At 43.8% G+C, this 23,369-nt stretch overlaps 1 protein-coding gene and 1 pseudogene across 1 annotated transcript in view; one reads left to right on the top strand and one right to left on the bottom strand.

Moving 5' to 3' along the window:
• The window catches only part of ZKSCAN1 (zinc finger with KRAB and SCAN domains 1), a 50,838-nt gene extending 45,850 nt beyond the window's left edge, over window positions 1-4,988 (bottom strand). The window contains exon 1 of the mRNA XM_066276823.1: window positions 4,858-4,988. The gene's annotated coding sequence lies outside the window, so the exon portion shown is untranslated. The remainder of the gene's footprint in view (window positions 1-4,857) is intronic.
• Window positions 4,989-7,814: 2,826 nt separating this feature from the next.
• The window catches only part of LOC136334293 (transformer-2 protein homolog beta pseudogene), a 165,154-nt pseudogene continuing 149,599 nt past the window's right edge, over window positions 7,815-23,369 (top strand).

Below are 23,369 nucleotides of genomic sequence, written 5' to 3'. Positions count from 1 at the left end.
AATATGTAAGGTGTCCTGCTAGACAGAGGAATAAAAAGATGAAAAGCACAATTCCTACTTTCACACAAATAATTACAGTACAAAGTAGAATGCGCCAACTGTTCTAAGGAGTGGACAGGAGAGAGCTAGAGGAGCCCTGAGAAATAACTTAATTCACATACATATAAACAAGGCCACTCGTAGGAAGAGGCCCCCTGGAGCTGGGGCATCAGAATAGCCAAGACCTCTACAGGAAAAGGCAGCAAGTAGATCATCCCTTTGCTAGCTTAACCCAACTGTAGGCTAAATAATTCCTACAAGCCTTAGTTTTTATTCTAAGAAGTCAGAAGAAAGGCTCTCTTTTCCCGTTATGTCTCCCACAATTATTTTCCACCACCTAATTCACGTTCAGTACCTCCTGCCTAGTCTAGTGCCAGAGCCCCATACAGTTACTCTGGCTTCATTTTCTCCATTCCAATACGAACATACCAAGATCAACATAGTATTGCCAAAGTATGCTTCTGTTCATTCCCTCCTTCCCTTCATTTACTGTCACAGAATCCTTGCTACCTACCAATTTAGTGTTCAAATACACCACACTCTACTTTTCCATTCTTATCTCCTCCTTATTAGTTTTCCCCTGTATTTCAGCTTATCTGGCTCATTAACATTTCCTAAGCGTAGGATCTTACCCCTTTGCCATAACAATCTCCTACCATATCAACTCTATTGGTCAAATTTATACTCACCTTTGAAGATGCATAATGTCTCCAGATATTCCAAACTAAATAATTTATCTTCTTCCTTTGAACACCCTTAGCACTTTCTTTATCCCTACTTTAAGGCACTTATATTCTCCTTGTATTGTCATTATTTGGGCTGCAGTTCCTATCTCTACTTCCCCACTAAATTTTATGCCCCTCAAGGACAGGGCCTCTTGTCTTCTCTGTACTAATCTCCTAGAGCCCCCAGCAGAGTTTAATTCTGTTTAGCTGAATAGAAAAAATAAGAACTACTCAGCTATTCCAGTTCCCCTGCCATCTTCTTATTGCCTTTAGAGGCAATTAGTCTGCTAACAATATCTCAATCACTCTGGTTCTGAATCTCAGAATCCTGACTCCTATCTTCTTACATACATTCAGTCTCCAAGAACCAGGGAGAAGCAATTCCTTGTTCATACTTATTCTTGTCTAGTTCCATGAAGTCCAGCTCCCTCTCTTTGGTTCCCTGCCTTCATTTTCTCCCCATACTCCCCTCTCCTACCTTACTCTCAGCTAATTCTACAACTCTAGAGCCGTGTAATCAACATCCTCCAGTCTGGTCGCAGTTTCCACTCAAGCTTCATCTCCCAACTATTTCTCCCCCTCCCCTACAGGAATCTTTTCTGTCCAGCAAAATGGGTTTCTTCAGTATTTCCTAATATGCCTTGTATTTTGATTGCTATCCTCTCCACACATCACACTCAATGCCTACTTATGCTTCAGAACTAAGCTAAATGCCACTTGCCCTTCACTGCTGTTCAATTTAAAAAAGCTTCTAGTAGGCATAATCGTAAAAGCCAATGTTTATTAAGTGCTTTCTTTTTTTTTTTTTTAAACTTTTTTTAAAATTGTATTTATTCATTATAGAGAGGGGAGAGAGAGAGAGAGAGAAGGGGGGAGGAGCAGGAAGCATCAACTTCCATATGTGCCTTGACCAGGCAAGCCCAGGGTTTTGAACCGGCAACCTCAGCGTTTCCAGGTTGACACTTTATCCACTGCGCCACCACAGGTCAGGCTATTAAGTGCTTTCTATGTACCAGGTATTATATTACACCTTTCACATTATCTTAGGGCATAGGTACAATGATCTCACTTTATAATGACAAAACTAAGGTTTACTGATGTTAAATAACAAACCCAAGGTCACACAACAATTGAATGTGTAAAGCCAGGATTTGAAATTCTGTCTGTGGGACCCCTCAGTTCAAGCTCTACGCATCATACCAAACCCAATCTGTCCCAGTATGTGGAGTAAACAAGGGCTTACGTGCACATGCAGATTCAAAGAGGAAGGTCAATGAAGGATGATCACTCAGAAATGGGCCTTATCTGACATCTACTGTTTTCACTAGAGAGCTGTGTGACTAAGGGGACAGTAGAAGATACAAACGGGAATCATCTAAAATCAACCTGGTAGGACCTTCAAACAGGATTACTGAGCAGAACTAGTGCAGTAACTAGCCTACCATCAGAAATCTTTTCATGAAAATCCTATCCTGTCTTAGCTTTATTGAGAATAAAGGAATCTTGACTTGTTTCCACACCTACGCCAGTGTTCTAAAGAGTGGGATACTCTGGGTCAGTGGGATTTAATAAGAGACTCCGAAGAGGAAGTGAGACCTAAAGGAACAGACATGAGGGCATAGACAGATGCCCTCTTCCCCATCCCTCAACATTTCTCTACTCCTACTCTGGGCAAGAGAAAAGTCACAGCAGCAGAGCGGGGCTGGGTTTTGTTTTCCCAGGTGACGTGAGCGCACTGCTTTTCTCCTCTCCTTCAACTCTTGGCCCTAATGGTCTGCACCAAGCATTTGCTCTGAAGTTCTTATGCCATTTTTCTATAATTTTTCATGCTTTCTCTTCTCAACTGTACTATTATGAAAGGTATGCTTCTTTGTAATTATTAGATCACTCAGTAAGAGGCTCTGCAAGCATTAGTTTATTAATCAAAATTTACAATGTTACTTTTTTTTTTTTGGCTCATTAATACAGTATTCAATGTTGCCCTCAAATTGGCTACTTGGAAGTTTCAGGAAGCTGTTCCAACACTTACCAGCTGATTCTTTTAAGCAAATTAATCTCTATGCATGTTTCTTCACCTGTATAATGGGGATGAAAAACGGTATTTGCTCATTGAGTTGTGAGAATTAAATGAGTTAACACGCACAAAGCACTTACAAGTATCTGGCATTTAGTAGACACTAGAGAAGTATTTTAATTATTTTCAGTAACTTTAAGAAATGTAACTTGTACTTTCCAATTTTCAGCCTTATAAGATTAAGCAATGGGAGAAATCCTGCAATAGTGAAAGTAGCACAGGTTGAGAGACCTGAATTTGAGTCTCTTACAAATAAGTTACACATCCCTGAGTTATTTAACCTCTCTGGCATTCAGTATCCTTATCTGTCAAATTGGAGGAAGGAGGGGACTGGAAGGAGTAGAACACTACCTTTGGGGTCCCTCTGAACAAAAAACATTCTGACATTCTAGCCAATTTACATAAGATTACCCCCAGCAACTAGTTCTCACCACGGATAAATACAAATGATTTTCTTACCAAAAGGGCTCGGAGTTACAAACTCACTTTTTTCCAAAGGCTATTTTCTAAACAGGCCATTATTTTTCCCAGGGTGTAGTCTTCAAAGTTTAAACAAACGGCCCCCTTCCATTTTTCAACAGAGCTATAAACTGTTTTAAAGTATTTTTAAAAAGCTACCTTTAAAAGACAGCTGACTACCTAAAGACTATTGCTACTAGCTCAGAATGAAAAGCTAAGATTTAACACTACTTAGATGCAATATAAAGTTAGAAAAAATTTAAATGCTTAGATCAAGTAGAGAATAAGCAAAAGACTATGGTATGAAGCAGCTATCTTCCCTGTATGCATTTTAAGATGGGTGAAAACTGCCTAATGAACAAGAATATTGCATAGTAATTCAGAGTCAATAAGAGAGAAACATTCTGGGGCAAATTGTCCTTATGATTCCCTATGTAATAAAGCTATGTATTTCATTTAGTCAACATATATAGTAACAGTGCTTTGTTCATTGGTTACAATGAATTCTCCACAATTCAATTCAACAAGTATTTACTGACCACCTCCAAGTCCGCCTAGCACTGGCCTGTACAATAAATGCTTTCTTTGGTCCCAGGCCATGTAACAGCCACTCTCTATAATGAAAGTATCTTATTGTGTACTGGAGCCACTGCGGGGCCGGGAGGGGAGGGGGCGCTGTCAGAGTAAATTGCAGCTGAATTTTTCAATCACGTTAATCAAATCAATTTTAAAATTGGAAGGGCCTTTGAGAAAACCTAGTTAATTAACGACAAAACTGACATTTCGTGAACTGTCTTATCCAAGGTCACTCGGGTAATCTGCCTCCTAATGACACAAATTCTCTTCACTTTCACCCACGCCAAGTCAAGCAGAGTACCAGGAATCGAAAAATCCACCTAATCTTCCTGACATCTCATTTCTAAAGGCCTTCAAAATATTCCATAAAGCTGAAAGACAGTGGAATGTATATAATCTCTACTAGATCCGAATCACTCTGACTAAGCTTCAACTACTCTTTAATCACCATTCAGGGGTGGGGTGGAGTGAGAAGCAGTGATCTGGAAACCTGTAAGCTGTCCTTGAAAACGTGCCCACTTTTCGGCCTTCCCTGTTTTTTTACAAGGTTCTGAAGGACCCCCTCCCCCCGCCAAAGACCCCCTATCTCACTGGAATCAAAGCAAATGGCGACGAAGGGAGAGCAGAAAAATCAGACTGGGGTCGTGGGTTCGGTTACAACACTGTCCTCAGAAACGTCAAACGATGAAGTCGACACAGCGGGCGAGCGGCCCGGAAGGGGCCGGCAGCCGGCTTCTCCCCAATCCCTAAGCACCCCCGGCCACTAGACCCTCACTCCTCCCCGCCTGGACCTGGGGTGGGGCGGGGAGGTCTCCTTGGGGGATGGCACTTCCTACAGCAGGGTTTGGGGAGGGAACAGGGACTGTCTTTACATTCCGGCCGGGCCACCTGGAGGGGACCCCGGGGCCGCAGTTGCGAAGCCCACCCTCACGCACAACCCCTGCGGCCCCGCCCGCCCTCCACAAAGGCCGGCCCAAGTCTCACCGTGAGCCTCGGCAGCGGCCTGGGGGAGCTGGGAGAGAAAGGGAAGCTGACTCTGGGATGCAGGCCGGCCGAAGGGCGCTGCACAAGGACCAAGGCCCTCCCGACGCCTCGACACAGACACAATGAGTCACAAAGACCGGAAGTGTGTCAGCACCTTGCCTTCCGGGACTGCGCTGCGTTTCCGGGTCCTCTCTAGGAGCGCGGGAGGATTTTGCTAATCGATTCCCGAATCGCTTGACCCGCCTCTGTTCTGTGGGTGATCGATCCTCCAGCTTTGAGTTTCCTACTTTCAGCTTGTACGCTCCGAGTTAATGCTGGGGATCGACAAGAAGGGGATTCAAGCTTTATGAAATACAAACTGTCCCCCTGAGACACCAGTACATATGAAAATTCAGTTTCGCCTCTCTTCCATCTCGGATAATAATTATAGTTATCATCATGCATTAATAATATTTAGTAATTGTATGTCTGTGGCAGACGAACTGAAACAAGGGTGTAGAAAGAGGATCAAAGTGAAGTCAGGGGTGGCTGGTTTCAAAAAACTGTCATGATAGCTTCTTCTCTTGGGCCCTGGAGATGTCTGCCAATTGAGTGGGTGGTATTTTTAAATACTTGGCAGGTGGACAAAGGATGCCTTTCCACAACCAACTTAGTTATAAGGTTCTGTGTTTTGCTTATGTGGCACATGCTATTATAGCAGTTTAAAAGGAGTTTTCATAGTAATAACAAACACTTTTACCTTCACAGTGCTTTTACAACCTACAATTATGGCCTTTACCTTTCTTTACCTGGCGAGTAAATTGTTCCATTTTATGTGCAAGGGTAACCACTGGCTTTAATGGTTGTGACTTTGCTCTATGTACCAAGACAAGTACTTGGAGAGACTGAACTCAGTAGCTTGGTTGGCATGACTAAAATTACTTAGAGGAGTTTATTTTCTAAAAAATACTTGAAAACTAAAAAGCAATTACAGTATCATTAAATGAAAATTGCAAAATGGAGAAAAATAATCACCTCTAATCCCTAACCCGACCATGATGGCTTTAATCTATCCCTTTCCTATCCACTTCCATATGTACAGTATTATATATATTTAATTTATTATTTTAAGCAGTTCAATACTGTAGTTGTATTGGATAAGTGACTGGTATGCTTGAAATACCACATTAATGCTATATGGCCACTTTTTGGGCCACAGCTGATTGCGTTAGGTTTGGGCATAATTTACATACATGCTGACCTTTAGAACTGTAGAGGTGGCCTGGCTTGAGAGCTCTAATAGAACAAAGCTTCCCTTTCTTGGGGAGTTTAAATGTGAGACACACGGAAAACTAGGGGCAAGCAGAAATCACTAAGCAGAAGCCATTAGGTAATAGAAGCCATGAAGCCTTGGAAGTTATGAGTAAGCAGAGGCTTGAGAGAAAAACAAACAGATATAGAAACCAAGACCGATGCACCACATGGCAGAGCAGAGGTCACAGAAGGAGCCCAGCTACCTAGTACTTAGGGCCCACAGCATAATGGAGGGCCCCAAACAATATTTATTCTTGCATTGCTTGACTTTGCTGCAGATGCCATTATGCCTTGTCCCCCTATTTCCCTGAATATCTTTAGAATAAACCCCTGGCCAACAAAAGAGTTTAGTTTTGTTTCTTGCCACCCAGTGGAATTGATGTGAAAATCATATGTACTGTACTACTTAAAAACACTTGGTATCATATCATTAACATCTTTAATTTTGCTACATAGAATGGATAATTATTTTAAGAGCTATATAGTATCCCATCAAGGAGCTGTACTATTAATTATTTAATAATTCTTCTACTTCTAGACATGTAGAATACTCCCAAAGTTTGGCTAGTTTAAAAAATATTTAAATAAAGATTCTTATGCAAATGTCTTTTGATTCTGATGAGTGGATTTATTGAGTTAATAGATATGAACTTTTTTTGTGTGTGTGACAGAGACAGAGAGAGAGGGATAGATAGGGAGAGAGATAAGAAGAATCAAGTTTTCATTGCAGCACCTTAGTTGTTCTTGATTGCTTTCTCTTATGTGCCTTGACTGGGGGGCTACAGCAGAGCAAGTGACCCCTTGCTTAAGCCAGTGATCTTGGGCTCAAGTCAGCAACCTTGGGCTTTAAGCCAGCAACCCTTGGGCTCAAGCCAGCAACTATGGGGTCATGTCTATGATCCCATGCTCAAGCCAGTGATCCCCGCACTCAAGCTGGTGAGCCCACACTCAAGCTGGCGACCTCGGGGTTTCAAACCTGGGTCCTCTGTGTCCCATTCTGATGCTCTATCCACTGTGCCACTGCCTGGTCAGGCTTATAAGTATGAACTTTAAGAAATATATATTACCATATTTCTTTCCCAATTTATTTTTTTCATTTAGTGAGAGGAGGTTAGGCAGAGACAGACTCCCACATATGCCCTGACTGGTATCTTCAGCTTCCCGGGGCCAACTTGCTCCAATTGAGCCATGCTGCTGGAGGGGAAGAGAGACAGAGAGAGAGAGAGAGAGAGAGAGAGAGAGAGGCGAGGGTGGAGAAGCAGATGGGCACTTCTCCTGTGTACCCTGACTGGGAATCAACCCCAGGACATCCATGTGCTGGGCCAGTGCTCTACCACTGAACCAACTGGCCAGGGCCTGAAGAGGTTATATTCTTATCTTTATCCTGCACAAAGTTACTTACACCAGAAGGGTGACAAATATCTTTCTACTGACCTTGCTTAATTTATTAGATCACATCATAATTATGGCAGAACTTAACTTATTCATAGCCATTTATCATCTATTATGTATCAGAGATTATGCTTGATTTTGGAGAATGCAAAAGTGACATCGTGCTGGTCTACAAGAAGTTTACAGTAGCCAATGTGAGTCACCAAAATGTAAAATGAACTGATGTGTAATCCCTTGCCACGTAAACACACTTCTCTGGCCTGTTTGCAGATTTCCCACGTCAAGAATTAAGGGCTCTGTGTGGGCCCTCTTCCGAAAGATACTCTCTTCTAGTGGAAAATAGGGTTGTCTCAAGCCTGCTCTGAGGTCAACTGTGTTGTTACTACTTCTCCTGTTGCTCCTAAATGCCACTGTTTGTTGCTGTCTTCTCTGTGTCCCCTGGCTTGGAATAGCCTTTTCTTCACTTTGGGACCCGTGAAAGTCCCTAACACAAGACTGTTGTGCACAGTAGATTTAATTCTAGATTTCTGAGTCAATGAGGAAGATTATAATAGTGAAGACCGGAATCAACCTCAAAGTGAATTTTCAACATTTTTAGTCCTCTCAGCCTCAGAAGTTTATCCCTGGCCCACTCTCTGATGCTTAGCCCCAGAGCTCCCCAAGCCCTTTGCTTCATCCAAATCCTCCTTACATCTCCTTTTTTTTCTAGGACACTAACTGTCTCTTGGAGCTTTTATTCTACTGAGCATTGATTTCTCTTTATGTACCTCAGTGTGCCTCACCCCACTCCCAAATGCACAGGGGCCAAGCAGACAATGGCTGGAATAAATTTAATTCTTACCTGACTGTGCAGTAGGACTTAGGTACCCACCCATTTGCTGAGCATGTGACCTGGCTGAGGGAGGAAGTCACTCTTCAGGCAACTGTTGCCATGTGGGGTGTAGACCCAGAATTACCAGATAAACTATTTTTTTTTTTCAAGGAAAAAAGAGAAACGGGATTTTTAGATTAAATTTCTTTGTTTTTAAATGGTACTCAGCAAACATATTGGGGCACACTCGCACAGCGCATTTGCATTTGCACACATACACACACCCACTCTGAGTTGGGAGCAGAAAGGTTTGCTGAAAGGTAGTGTGTGCAAACTCTTGTCTAAAGAGCCCATGGCCAAGGGGTCTCCCTTTTCTTAAACAAGTTTCCCTAAACAAAGAATCGTCTGCATGGGAAATGAATGCTGATCCTCCTCAACAGCATTCTGTGGAAAACACAGTTGCAATCCCTTCCCTTTCAAAAAATAGACTCTTTTTTCTTTCACAATGCATGAGGAAATTGTGCGTCCTGGAGGTGGGTCCTCATTAGGCCCTCAGTGAGGACATTGATGGATGCAGCTGGTTGTTTTTAATTCTTGGCATCACCACCTTATACTAGAACCAACCTCCCCAACTCTTTGTGGCCCTCAATACCATGGGGAGTGTAATGACGATGAACAAAGTCCCAAGGATTCTGTGAGCTGCCAACTGGTCAGGCTGGTGGATAACAGAAAAACCATTCTTTTTCCCAAAGACATGGAAAACATTTCCCAGAAACCATGAGGAATTAAGAAACTCAACTTAGAAGGCAAAAATCTATAAGCCACAACTTTTCTCTGCTATGTCTGGTGGCTACACGGGGAAGACACCACAGATTGGGTTTTAAATCCTGCTGGAATACTAACTTGCTGTGTGAGTTTGGGCAAATTAGTTAATCTCTCTGAGCCTTTGCTCCTGTGATGGGTTGACTTGTGTCCTCCAAAAAAAGGTATGTTAGAGTCCTAAAACCCAGTACCTCAAAAAGTGATCATATTTTGGGCTAGGGTTTTGTTTTTTTTTAAACATTTTTTTCTTTTTTCTTTTCAATTTTTTTCTTTTTTTTTAAATTCATTTTTAAAGAGGAGAGAGAGAGACAGAGAGAGAGAAGGGGGGAGGAGCTGGAAGCATCAACTCCCATATGTGCCTTGACCAGGCAAGCCCAGGGTTTCGAACCGGCGACCTCAGCATTTCCAGGTCAACGCGTTATCCACGGCGCCACCACAGGTCAGGCTGGGTTAGGGTTTTTACAAAGGTAATTAAGTTAGGGCCAGGCCCAAATTCGATATGACTGGTGTTTTTATAACAGAAGGACATTTAGACACACACACACACAGAGGAAAGACAATGTGAAGAGACACATGGAAAAGTTGGCCATCAGCAAGCCACAGACAGCCCGCAGAAAGAACCAACCTGCCAACACCTTGATCTTGAACGTCTAGCCTCCAAAAGTATAAGACAGTAGATATCTGTGTGTGGCAGTTTGTTATGGCAGCCCTAGTAAATACAGTTCTTCAGTTCCAAACGAGGGGCAGTGGTACCTACCTCAAAGGTGATTGTGAGGATAACATGGATATAGATGGTGAGGAGGTGTCACCATGGTTCTGATCTGAATCCACTTTGGGGGTTCAAGCATGTCTGGCCCTTTTGAACTGGAGGAATGTGTCCTTCTCAGGTTTACTTGCACAAAGGTCTGAGAAACTTCCTGAGACAGTGCCCACAGCATGTGAAAAGCTGGCAAACAAGTCTTGTGCCTTGGAGACTGCACTTCCAAGCACAGTGTGATGCTGCCAGAGAGCTCCCTGTGGCCACCGTTCCAGTCTCACAGGCCTTAGGGCATATACGAATAAGTAAAATTAGATAAAGCAGTTTCACTGAATGCTGGTGGCTGTCACTGTATTGTGACTGACCTGCCAACCAACTTTTCCCTCTAGAAGATTCCTAAAGGTTAATTTCTAGAAGCCTTTTACCTGTGGCTAATTAGTTTCTGTGTTAGTTTTCTATTACTTCTATAACAAATAGCTGATTTTTTTTAAGTGAGAGGAGGGGAGATAGTGAGACAGACTCTTGCATGTGCCCCATAGGGATCCACTCAGCAACCCCGTCTGGGGTTTGGGGTAATGCTCCAGTACCTAGCTATCCTCAGTGCCTGAGGCCAACACTCAGACCAATCAAGCCACTGGTTGTAGAAATGGAGGAGGGAGAGAAGGGGGAGAGGGAGGGAGAGAGAAGCAGATGGTCACTTCTCTTTAGTGCCCTGACCAAGAATTGAACCTGGGATTTTCATATGCTGGTTTGACGATCTATCCACTGAGCAAACTGGCCAGGACCATAACTGCAAATTTAGTGGCTTAAATCATTACAAATTTTTTCTCTTATAATTCTGGAGATCACAATTCCAAAATTGGGTCTTTTTTCTGTTTTAGCAAGAGGGGACAGAAAGAGTCAGAGACAGACAGACAGGAAAGGAGAGAGATGAGAAGCATCAACTCATAGTTCTGCCACTTTAGTTGTTCATTGATTGCTTTCTTAACTGGGGGGCTCAGCTGAGCCAATGACCCCTTGCTCAAGCCAGTGACTTTGGGCTTCAAGCCAGTTACCTTTGGGCTCAAGCCAGTGACCATGGGGTCATGTCTATGATTCCATGCTCAAGCCAGCAACTTCATGCTCAAGCTGGTGAGCCCACACTCAAGCCAAATGAGCCCATGCTCAACCCAACAACCTCAGGGTTTTGAACCTCGGTCCTCAGTATCCTAGGCTAATGCTCTATCCACTGTGTCACTGCCTGGTCAGGCCAAAATTGAGTCTTAAGGGGCTTAAATAGAGGTGTCATCAAGGCTGCATTCCTTAGCAGTGGTCCCCAACCCCCGGGTGGCGGACCGGTCCCGGTCTGTGGGCCATTTGGTACCGGTCCGCAGAGAAAGAATAAATAACTTACATTATTTCCGTTTTATTTATATTTAAGTCTGAACAATGTTTTATTTTTAAGAAATGACCAGATTCCCTTTGTTACATTCGTCTAAGACTCACTCTTGACGCTTGTCTTGGTCACGTGGTACATTTATCTGTCCCACCCTAAAGGCCAGTCCATGAAAATATTTTCTGACATTAAACCGGTCCATGGCCCAAAAAAGGTTGGGGACCACTGGGTTAGAGGGAATCCATTTCCTGTATTTTCCATCTTCTCTAGGCCACCTGCATTTCTTGGCTTGTGACCCCTGCCTCCATCTTCAAATCTTCAAATCTTCCTTTCTCTGATCTCTACTTCCATCCTCACATCTTCACCCTCTGACTCTGAGACTTCCACCTCACTCATATAAGGACCCTGTGATAACACTGAGACCACTCAGATAATCCAGGATAATTTCCCTATTTTGAGATTCTGAATTTAATCACATCTGCAAAGCCCTTTTTATCATGAAAGATAATATAGTCACAGTTTTGGGGATCAAGACACAGATATTTGGGGCAGGGGTAATCACTCTTTCTACCACAATTCCCTGAGGGGAGTGTCCTTCCAACCCTCCCGTTGGGCTGTACATCACCCCCAGGTTCTGGGCTCCTACTAACCAGCACCCCTGGACACTGTTTCATCACCAGCTGTCATCTTGCTGGCTTGCCATCAGCACCATCCAGGCTGTTGCTGCTGCCACTAACCCCACAGAAAATGACAGCAGAATCACTTGTTGGCAAATGAGTTCAGAAAGTGTAACTTGCAGGGTCCCAGACTTCTTCAATACAGAGTGGAACATGGAAGAGAGGAATTGAGCTTGCGAGCGGAGAGCAGACAGGCAGAATCCATTGCAGCTGTTTTCCTTTTCATCCAGATTTAACTTCCACACAACAACAGTAAAAACAAACTATGTTGTGCTTTCACTGAAGATGACTCAGCTACCCCTTAAACAAAATGTTTTTTCCCTTTTCCACAAAGTCCCATTAGTCACTGTATCTGCCATTGGGTGTTGTCAATTTCTCTTTTCATTCAGTTCCAATCTGTCACCTGCATAGTCTGTAACCTAAAATCTGAAATGTAAATTAATCATTACTGATGTAAAATTAACAACAGTCTTTATATGAAGTAATAGGAGAAACAGAGAGAAAAAAATTATTAGTGAATATCTAGAAATATCTAAATATAAAATATAATACAAATAAAGTAAATATACATATTTCTATGTGCCTTATTTCATGATTGTATATTGGAACAATTGGCTACCAATTTGGAAAAGATATTAGATGTGTATTTTATACTTACATTAAAATAAATTCCAGATAGATTAAAAAAATTAAATGTAAAATCATATGCATAATAGAAGAAAAAAGCATGACCATTTGTACTCTTTGGAGAACAAGGAGATTAAGGATGACACCTTAGGTAGGTATCCATTGGCATGTCTGCCCAGAAGCTCCCTCTTCTGAGAAATTTCTTCCACTCTCACCTTCCCCTTCCATGGACATGTGGTTTGACCAGGAAGTGTCTTCTTATGTGAATCCATCTTCCTGGCCATGGTGGCTGGGCTAGAGATGAATTCCTCATCCAAACTGAGATAATCATTTCCCTGGCCACCAATATGAGCCACCTTGAGATTCTCTGAACCCCATCTCTGTTCATGAAACTGAAGAGATACATGTTCTGGCACTGCCTTTGGAAATGAATCTAACCTTATGGATATAGCTATTGTGGGAAAATAAAGCTGACAAGGAGAGAAAAGCAAATTGAGAAGCAAAAAGGTGGTGCCCAGTCCCTGATTCCTGTAATGCTAGGTTATATGCCTATCCTTTTCAGTTAGGTGAATTAATAAATTCTCATTTTTGCCTAAGCTTATTTTAGTTTAATTTTCATCACTTACCACCCAAAGTTCCAATTCAAACAATCCATAAATAGAAGCCATAAAAATGGTAGATTTTAAAATTAAAATCCTGTTAAAACCAGTCTTTAAAAAGAAAAAAATACCTCTTACAAAGTTAAAAGACAAGTGAGAACAACTGTAGCACACAATGCAATTACTTTTGGCTACTTCCCCTCATGGTCTCAAGATGGCTGCCACAGCTCCAGTCATCTCTTCCACATCCATATCCCAAGGATATAAAAGGGACTCGGCTGTCTTCTGTCTTGTGTCCCCTTTTAAGAGCAAGGAAAATTTTATAATTCTTTGCCTCCACCACTGTAACTTAGGAAGTCCAGAACTGGAAAATTGATCTGGTGGTGTTGTGGGATCCCAAAGAAACCACAAGGCGGACCAAAGAAAGCAGACATAGCTTTATTTTTATTTACCCCTCAGAGTTCTTTGAGGTGCCAAGCTTTAGGCAGAGGTCTCAGATCCCCACTTTTGTCTGTGTCCCCCACATGTGTGGTCTATTAAAGAGCAGACACTTCAGGGAAAAGTCTCTCGAGGCTGTGTTTATTCCTCTGAATTAGTGCTTTCTTGTCATTTCTTACTTTTCTTACTTACACACAGGGGCAGCACATATGGTGGCAGTTTTCTGAAAGAACTCAAAAGTGAAAGTATTAAAAGTACCACTAAATATAATGGTTTATTATGACAAATAGATGCTGTGCTTGAGGACTGGCAGGCTTCCCTGAACAAATACAAGTTTCTGAAGAGCACTGTAGAAACTGGGATCCCAAGCTTGACTTCTGAGTTGTGAAAGCTGGTGGAGTTAATACTGAAGGGACACACCTCAAATGTATTACTAACAGGCACAAGTGTCCTTGGGCATGATCTCATTTGTCTAGTGACTTTTCTTTTCTTTTAAGTGAGAGTAGGGGAGATAGAGGTACAGATTCTCACACGCACACCGACTAGGATCCACCCAGCAACCTCCATCTGGTGCCAATGCTTGAATCAACTGAGTTGTCAGTGTGTGGGGCTGATGCTGGAACCAATCAGGCCAATGGCTGTGAGAGGAGAAGAGAGAGAGAAGGAGAAGAAGGTGGGGAAGAGAAGCAGATGGTTTCTTCTCGTGTGCCCTGAGTGGGGATCGAACTTGGGATGTCTGCACACTGGGCCAACACTCTATCCACTGAGCAACCAGCCAGGATCTCTAGTAACTTTTCATTCTGAGGTCCGCAGGATTCTCTGGAGCCAGTTGAGCCTGGGATTTTTAGTGACAATCTGCATTTGATTCAGTCTTGTACTAAGCAACATTAGTAAATCAGAATCACTATAAAACTAAATTTAGCTAGCACTCTTTTGGGTCACTCAGATAGCATGATTTCAGACTCCAAACCTTTGTGAGGGTGGCTTTGTGGTTAGGAATTTTCCAAGGCCCAATTTTTCCAAGGTGACATATCCCCACTGTTTTCTACCTTGGTGTGAATTTTATTTTTTTTGGGGGGGATTTCATTTTAGAGAGGAGGGAGGGAGAGGGGGAGAGAGAGAGAGAGAGAGAGAGAGACAGAGACAGAGAGGAAAGAGGAGCAGGAAGCATCAACTCCCATATATGCCTTGACCAGAGAAGTGCAGGGCTCTGAACCAGCGACCTCAGTGTTCCCAGGTCGACGCTTTATCCACTGCGCCACCACAGGTCAGGCATGAATTTTATTTTTATTTACCCCTCAGAGTTCTTTGAGGTGCCAAGCTTTAGGCAGAGGTCTCAGATCCCCAATTTTGTCTGTGTCCCCCACATGTGTGGTCTATTAAAGAGCAGACACTTCAGGGAAAAGTCTCTCGAGGCTGTGTTTATTCCTCTGAATTAGTGCTTTCTTGTCATTTCTGGCCTCTAAAGAGTTCTCTTAATTTCCTAATAGCTCATTCATGCATTAAAAATGATGCCTTTTGCCCATACTTTTTGTGTGATACATGAGAGAAGTTTCTTTGATCATCTCATCTGCCATTGGCCAGAAGTAGAAATCCAGGAGGACATATATTTAAGACTTATAAGTCTGAAAAATTATAGATGGCATGAATAGAGTAAAACAGACTTAATCATTTAATCTTTTTTTCTTTTTTTTAAGTGAGAGTGGTGGAGATACAGAAACAGACTCCTGCATGCGCCCTGACCAGGATCCACCCAGAAACCACCATCTGGGTACTATGCTCAAATCAACCAAGCTGTCCTAGGCACCGTGGGCTGATACTCAAACCAATCTAGCCATTGACTGTGGAAAAAAAAAGAGAGAAAGAAAGGGGAAGGAGAGGAAAAGAAGTAGATGATCACTTCTCTCATGTGCCCTGACTGGGAATCGAACCTGGGATGTCGGTTTGCTGAGCCGATGCTCTATCCACTGAGCAAACCAGCCAGGGCTAATCATTAAATCTTGAAACACTAGAATTAAGAAGCTCTACTAGAGTACAGAGGACAGAGATCTAGAGATACTGCATTATAGACAAGATAGTCAGTTTATGGATTTTATTCTAGTGGGACAAGCTGGAGAAGTATGGTCCTCAATGAGTGATTGCTAAATGGATGGAAGGTAGGTAAGGGCAGTTGGATAGACTGTTTAGTTGGTTGAATTACCAGACCCAAGTTATATTAACAAATTCACATCAACTTTGAATGGAGTCTTCAGAGTCAGCTACTACTGGGTTCTGTCCTGTTGTTTTCTGTTCAACAGGATCCTCTTATCTGTGTTTTATTTGACCTGTTTCCTGTTTTAGCAATGTCATATATGAGAATGTTAGTGAATTAGATTTGTGCATGACCTTAAACTAATGGTATTCACTAGTATGTTGAAGGCAGAAAACCAATCCTTGATCCTCCTCCTCACTTCCCCAGAAAAAAAAAATCACAAACAGGGAATGGATGAGTTAAAGTATAACAGGGTCAAATGTCCTGCAAGTAGGTGGAAATGTTTACAAAATAACCCTGTGACTGCTGTCCAAGATGGAACACCAGTCTGAAAAAATAAGTAAGAAAGAACTGGAAGTGGAAGATGTGACTTTACAGCAGCAATAGCAGTGAACAAGCCTGGGGCTCTTCGTGAATTTAAGCTCAAAGTGAGCTAAGAGTGCTATTCAATAGAAGTTAAAAAGACCTTAGGCTCCATGTACAGCAGTACAGAGTCCAAACATAAAGTGAGAAGCATGCCTTCCTCTGCAATAGTCATTTAACTTGGGTGCAGGGCTTCACCTTTAGGGCACCAGAACAAATCAGAATACAGGGAGAGGACAGTTAGCAACACAGAGAAGGAGAAATGGAAGCTTATCTGGGGTTCAGCAAGAAGAGCAGTGTCTGCTTATTCTAAAGTGGGGGCATTGAGGGGGGCCTGTGTTAGTCTGCTGGGGCTGCCATGACAAATTACTACAGATGGGCAGCTTAATGACGGACATTTATTGCCTTATGGTCTGGAGGCTGGAAGTCCAAGATCAAGGTGTCAGCACGATTGGTTTCTTCTGAGACTTCTCTCCTTTTCCTGTAGATGGCCTCCTTCTTCCTATGTCTTCACATGGCATTCCCTCTGCGTGTGTCTGCACCCAAATCTCCTCTTCTTTTAAGGACACCAGTCATGTTGGATTAGGGGCCACCTATGTGACCTCATTTTAATTTAATTACTGCTTTACAGACCCTATCTCCAAATATAGTCACATTTTGAGGTACTACTGAGGGTTAAGACTTCATCATATGCATTTTAAGGGAGACACAATTCAGCCTGTAACAGTCTTAAATCTGGCTTCCACAAATAGAAAAGGAAATAGATTTCTCCTCTGAGATTCCAATTGACAACACAAAAGACCACTGTATGGGAGTTATTAGGAAAGCCAGTTCTTGCTCGGTATAAGGAAAAGCTTTGCCTTAGAAAGGGACAGTTTTGCACTGGCCAGATAGCTCAGTTGGTTAGAGCATTGTCCTGAAGCCCATAGGTTGCCAGTTTGATCCCCGGTCAGGGCGCATACAGGAACAGATGTTCCTGTTTCTCTCCTGCTCTCTCACTACCTCTCTCTAAAATCAATAAAATAGGCCCTGGCCGGTTAGCTCAGTGGTAGAGCGTCGGCCTGGCATGCGGGAGTCCCGGGTTTGATTCCCAGCCAGGGCACACAGGAGAGGTCCCATCTGCTTCTCCACCCCTCCCCCTCTCCTTCCTCTCTGTCTCTCTCTTCCCCTCCCACAGCCAAGGCTCCATTGGAGCAAAGTTGGCCTGGGCACTGAGGATGGCTCTGTGGCCTCTGCCTCAGGCACTAAAATGGCTCTGGTTGCAACAGAGCGACGCCCTAGATGGGCAGAGCATCGCCCCCTGGTGGGCAGCCGGGTGGATCCCGGTCGGGCACATGCGGGAGTCTGTCTGACTGCCTCCCCGTTTCCAACTTCAGAAAAATACAACCCCCCCTCCAAAAAAACAAACAAAATAAAATAAAATCAATAAAAGAAACATTAAAAGAAAAAAAGACCCTGGCCGGTTGGCTCAGTGGTAGAGCGTCAGCCTGGCATGTGGAAGTCCTGGGTTTGATTCCCGGCCAGGGCACACAGGAGAGGCACCCATCTGCTTCTCCACCCCTCCCCCTCTCCTTCCTCTCTGTCTCTCTCTTCCCCTCCCGCAGCCAAGGCTCCATTGGAGCAAAGATGGCCTGGGCGCTGGGGATGGCTCCTTGGCCTCTGCCCCAGGTGCTAGAGTGGCTCTGGTTGCAGCAGAGCGACGCCCGGAGGGGAAGAGCATCGCCCCCTGGTGGGCAGAGCGTCGCCCTCTGGTGGGCGTGCCGGGTGGATCCCGGTCAGGCGCATGCAGGAGTCTGTCTGACTGTCTCTCCCCGTTTCTAACTTCAGAAAAATACAAAAAAAAAAAAATAATAAAAAATAAAAAAAAAACAAACAAAAAAACCCGAAAAAAGATAGGTACGGTTTCTTCCTCCTCCTCCTTCTCCAAATCATCTCCTTCTTCTCCTTCTTCTTCTTCTCCTCCTCCTCCTCCTTGTTCTTCTCCTCCTCTTCCTCCTTTTCCTTCTCCTCCTTCCCCTCCTCCTCCTCCTCTTCCTCTTCTTCTTCTTTAATTAAGTGAGAGGTGGAAGACAGGGAGGCAGAAACAGACTCCCTCATGTGCCCCAGCCAGGATCCACCCAGCAAGCCCCATAAAAGGTGATGCTCTGCCCATCTGGGGCCACTGCTCTGTTGCTTGGCAACTGAACTATTTTAGCACCTGAGGCAAAGCCATGGAGCCATCCTCAGCACTTGGGGCCAAATGACTCAAACAGTTCAAGCCATGGCTGCAGGAGGGGAAGGGGTGAGAAAGAGAGAGAGAGAGAGAGAGAGAGAGAGAGAGAGAAGGGGGAGGTGGAGGATGGAGAAGCAGATGGTCACTTTTCCTGTGTGTCCTGACTGGGAATCAAACTCAGGACTTACACACGCTGGGCTGATGCTCTACCACTGAGACAACCGGCCCAGGCTGGAATAGTTTCAAAGATGGTCAAAGAGCAGATGGATAGTCTCTTGCTGGTAATGTTGTCTAGAGAAGTGGCAGATTAGATGATCCCTTGAGATCCATCTGTCAGCCTGAGGTTCTTTGATGCTGAGTGGCTGGGGATGGATTATATAAGACTAGAATTTTGAAGATAAATTTTTGTCTTTAGAGAATATATGTGCACAATTAAAAAAGATCTATAGTGCTCCTCTTCAAAGACAAACTATTGGACCTGGTGAGTCAAGGTTTGAACCAGGGAGCCCCTCCTTCTGTCCTTAACTTTTTTTTTTTTTTAATTTTTCTGAAGCTGGAAACGGGGAGAGACAGTCAGACAGACTCCTGCATGCGCCCGACCGGGATCCACCCAGCACGCCCACCACGGCGACGCTCTGCCCACCAGGGGGCGATGCTCTGCCCCTCCGGGGCGTCGCTCTGCCATGATCAGAGCCACTCTAGCGCCTGGGGCAGAGGCCAAGAAGCCATCCCCAGCGCCCGGACCATCTTTGCTCCAATGGAGCCTTGGCTGCGGGAGGGGAAGAGAGAGACAGAGAGGAAGGAAGGGGGGGTGGAGAAGCAAATGGGCGCTTCTCCTATGTGCCCTGGCCAGGAATCGAACCCGGGTCCCCCCGCACGCCAGGCCGACGCTCTACTGCTGAGCCAACCGGCCAGGGCCCTGTCCTTAACTTTTAAACATTGGAACGAAAAGGAGTGGTGGCTAGACCTCAGTGAGGTAACCCAGAGAGAGAGAGGGAGCTAAGTCCTCATTAGTTCTGCTTAGCTGGGACCACTGGTGGTCTTCTAGTGGGTGAGCTGTCCCTTGTTTGCAGGTCTATTCAGATTAGGGAAGGATGTAAAGGGACCCAACTGACCACTGGGTCAGCAGAAAGTCACCCTGGTTGTCCCTGGGCACCAGTTCTGTGACCTGACTTTCTGTATGGTTTCAAAGATCAGGTTTCATTCCATCTTGTATCTGAGTTCCCATGTCTGGAATCCTGCGTTCTCCCTGTGTTTGATGTCCTGGTTTAGGATTTGCCTAGTACTCTGATACTAGGACTGGCACAAGGCTTTGGCCCTGCCACTCATCCAGAGCCTGAGGCCCATGTCCTATTCCTGATCACAGTGGTTGGGTCCTAGATGCCTCCTGGCAGAACTACTGGATGCTGCCAGCCTACCTACTTCCCAATATCACCTCTCCTGGATTCTCAGCTAATGATAGAGTCTCTACTTTGTATGAGATTCCCAATAGCAACTTTGCCTATCTGTCCCAGACCCCTCAAACATTCATTTTCACACTGGTCAGAACTTCCTCCTGGTGTCCTCAGTTGGGTTTGATTCACCTCAGTGCCTTGACACACCCAGCTAGAAAACCCAATTCCAGATCACAGCTATTCAGCATGTGTCCTGCCCCTCTGTGGGAAAGTGAGCCATGCCTAGCCTTATCTAAAAATACATCATTAACGGTCTCTTGCCATTCTGGCTTCTGAGACCATAATGTTTCCTGGAAAAGCATTTCCCTGCCAAATTATGAAGGCAACTGCCACTGCTTCACCCAATACTGGACCATTACTTTTCCTTGAAACTGGAAAATTATGGGTTCTTCTTCCTCTACAATCCTCTCTTGGCCTCTCAGTTGCCTTTGATATGAAATATCCATGTTTTTTACCATAGTTTCCAGCTAGGCGGTCACAGAAGGTTTAAAAAGGGATGTGCTAAGCCCAGCTTATCGCATGAAGTTATTTCCACATGAAATTCTTCTTGCCATAGTGCTGATAATAAAAGGGAAATATCCAGAATGGGTACTAGAAAAAGTATCATAGGAAGGTGTTGTTAATATTATCAGGAGGGTTAGCATTAGCTTTCCAATTAGCTTGAATATGAGCCTGATTCTCCCACCAAATCATAAATTGTAGATAGTTCGCTTTTGAAAGAACAGTTTGAGCTAACACCTCCCAATTTTTTGAGATTAAATGTTCAGAGTAATTAGTATTTCAGGGCATCAGAGGAGCCAAATTCCCACTTTCCTCAGGGCCCCTTTTGCAGGATGTGGCCTGACAAGCAGCCAACTCCCTGAAGCAGCTTGAGACAAATTCTTGAAATGACTTATCAGGGCCCTGCTTAATTTTGCTTAATTCCTTTGTTTCCCAGATCTGAGCACATCTTTTTTTTTTTTTTTTTTTTTTAATAAATTTTTATTAATGGTAATGGGATGACATTAATAAATCAGGGTACATATATTCAAAGAAAACATGTCTAGGTTATTTTGTCATCAAATTATGTTGCAAACCCCTCGCCCAAAGTCAGATTGTCCTCCGTCACCCTCCATCTAGTTCTCTGTGCCCCTCCCCCTCCCCCTAACTCTCTCCCTCCCTCCCTCCCATGTCCTCCCTCCCCCCCCACCCTTGGTAACCACCACACTCTTGTCCATGTCTCTTAGTCTCATTTTTATGTTCCACCAATGTATGGAATCATGTAGTTCTTGTTTTTTTCTGATTTGCTTATTTCACTCCTTATAATGTTATCAAGATCCCACCATTTTGCTGTAAATGATCTGATGTCATCATTTCTTATGGCTGAGTAGTATTCCATAGTGTATATGTGCCACATCTTCTTTATCCAGTCTTCTATTGAAGGGCTTTTTGGTTGTTTCCATGTCTTGGCCACTGTGAACAGTGCTGCAATGAACATGGGGCTACATGTGTCTTCACGTATCAATGTTTCTGAGGTTTTGGGGTATATACCCAGTAGAGGGATTGCTGGGTCATAAGGTAGTTCTATTTGCAGTTTTTTGAGGAACCACCATACTTTCCTCCATAATGGTTGTACTACTTTACAGTCCCACCAACAGTGAATGAGGGTTCCTTTTTCTCCACAGCCTCTCCAACATTTGCTATTACCCGTCTTGTTGATAATAGCTAATCTAACAGGGGTGAGGTGGTATCTCATTGTAGTTTTGATTTGCATTTCTCTAATAACTAATGAAGCTGAGCATCTTTTCATATATCTGTTGGCCATTTGTATCTCTTCCTGGGAGAAGTGTCTGTTCTGAGCACATCTTTACACACACAAAAAAGACAATTTCCAGCACAGAAACACAAGAATAACACATAATTTTGATTAATCTTAATACTTGAATTACTATTTGACTTCTAAGTCTGAATATACCTTACAATGCACCAACCAAATTAGCAAGTCTTAAGGATCCACATTCTATTCAACTTAAATTTAAATAAGCGCTCCTTAAAAGTTCCATTTTTTTTTTTTGTATTTTTCTGAAGCTGGTAACGGGGAGGCAGTCATCCAGCCTCCCGCATGCGCCCGACCGGTATCCACCCAGCACGCCCACCAGGGGGCGATGCTCTGCCCATCCAGGGCATTGCTCTGTTGCGACCAGAGCCACTCTGGCACCTGAGGCAAAGGCCATAGAGCCATCCCCAGCGCCCAGGCCATCTTTGCTCCAATGGAGCCTAGGCTGCGGGAGGGGAAGAGAGAGACAGAGAGGAAGGAGAGGGGGAGGGGTGGAGAAGCAGAAGGCACCTCTCTTGTGTGTCCTGGCCGGGAATCGAACCCGGGACTTCCGCACGCCAGGCCGACGCTCTACCACTGAGCCAATCGGCCAGGGCCTAAAAGTTCCAATTTTAAAGCAAAAAAATGTAGAAATGAAACTATTTTTTCAATATAAGAGTCAGCATTTCAAATTTTTGTATGCAAAAACTTAATTCAGGCCTTAAAAAATCACATTTTAGAAAACAACCAACAAAAACTAAACAGAAACTAGAATCAGACAAACCAAAGAGAAACCTGGGATTTCAGAGCACAATCAGACTAAAAAGACGCCTGCTTGATCTCAGCCAAGGCATTTTCTGACAGAGAGATTAACAATGGATGGAATTAAGCAAAATATCTCCAAGAAAAAACCTCACGGCTGCTGTGAGATTTTGTAATCGGATCCATCAGGTGTTCCCCGTCTCAATTTCCAGGCAAAGAATAAGAAAGAAACAAAATGATAGTTCAGAGGATTGTAGCTACACTTTAGAGAAAATCAGATCATAACAGAAAAAGCTGTAACTTTCCTAATACCTGAGCCTCCTATCCATTCTCAAATTCTATAGCTGCTGCAACTAGCAATTCAGGTTGACCATGCTGAGATCTCTCCTCCACTCCAGTTCCAGTTGAGCGGCAAATTAAGTTAATAAGTGGGTTCTGATAACCCATTACCATCGGAGGACCTGGGGAAGGATCTGGAATTGGGACCTGGGGGTCCTCCACTTGCAGTATTGTTGCTGACTCATTCCTTTGTGGCTCCTCTTCAAGAAACCCTGAATATTAACAACAGGAAGGGGCAAGGACCCTTTTTAGAGGACTTAGGAATATGTTCCATTTATCCTCAGTAGACAATGGCTCAGATCTCTTTCCCATGTGTGGATCACCTCCAAAGACATTGTGGGAAAAGAGCAGTTATGTGGGGTGGGAAGCAGAGTCATCTAATAACCACAATAAAAGGTCAGAAACAGACAGCATTCAGGGTAGAAGGAAAATGGACAATTTCTAAATATATATATCTTGGAGCTTCAGATGAAATGAGAACAAAACTCCCTGCCCTAACAACACAGCCCTCAATGCTGTTCTCCCTCAAGTAGGGAGGCATAGCA

This window comes from Saccopteryx bilineata, chromosome 4, assembly GCF_036850765.1.
Source record: "Saccopteryx bilineata isolate mSacBil1 chromosome 4, mSacBil1_pri_phased_curated, whole genome shotgun sequence".
NCBI lineage: Eukaryota > Metazoa > Chordata > Mammalia > Chiroptera > Emballonuridae > Saccopteryx > Saccopteryx bilineata.
Note: the sequence above shows the minus strand (reverse complement) of the source record. Positions and strands in the feature narration are given on the sequence as shown.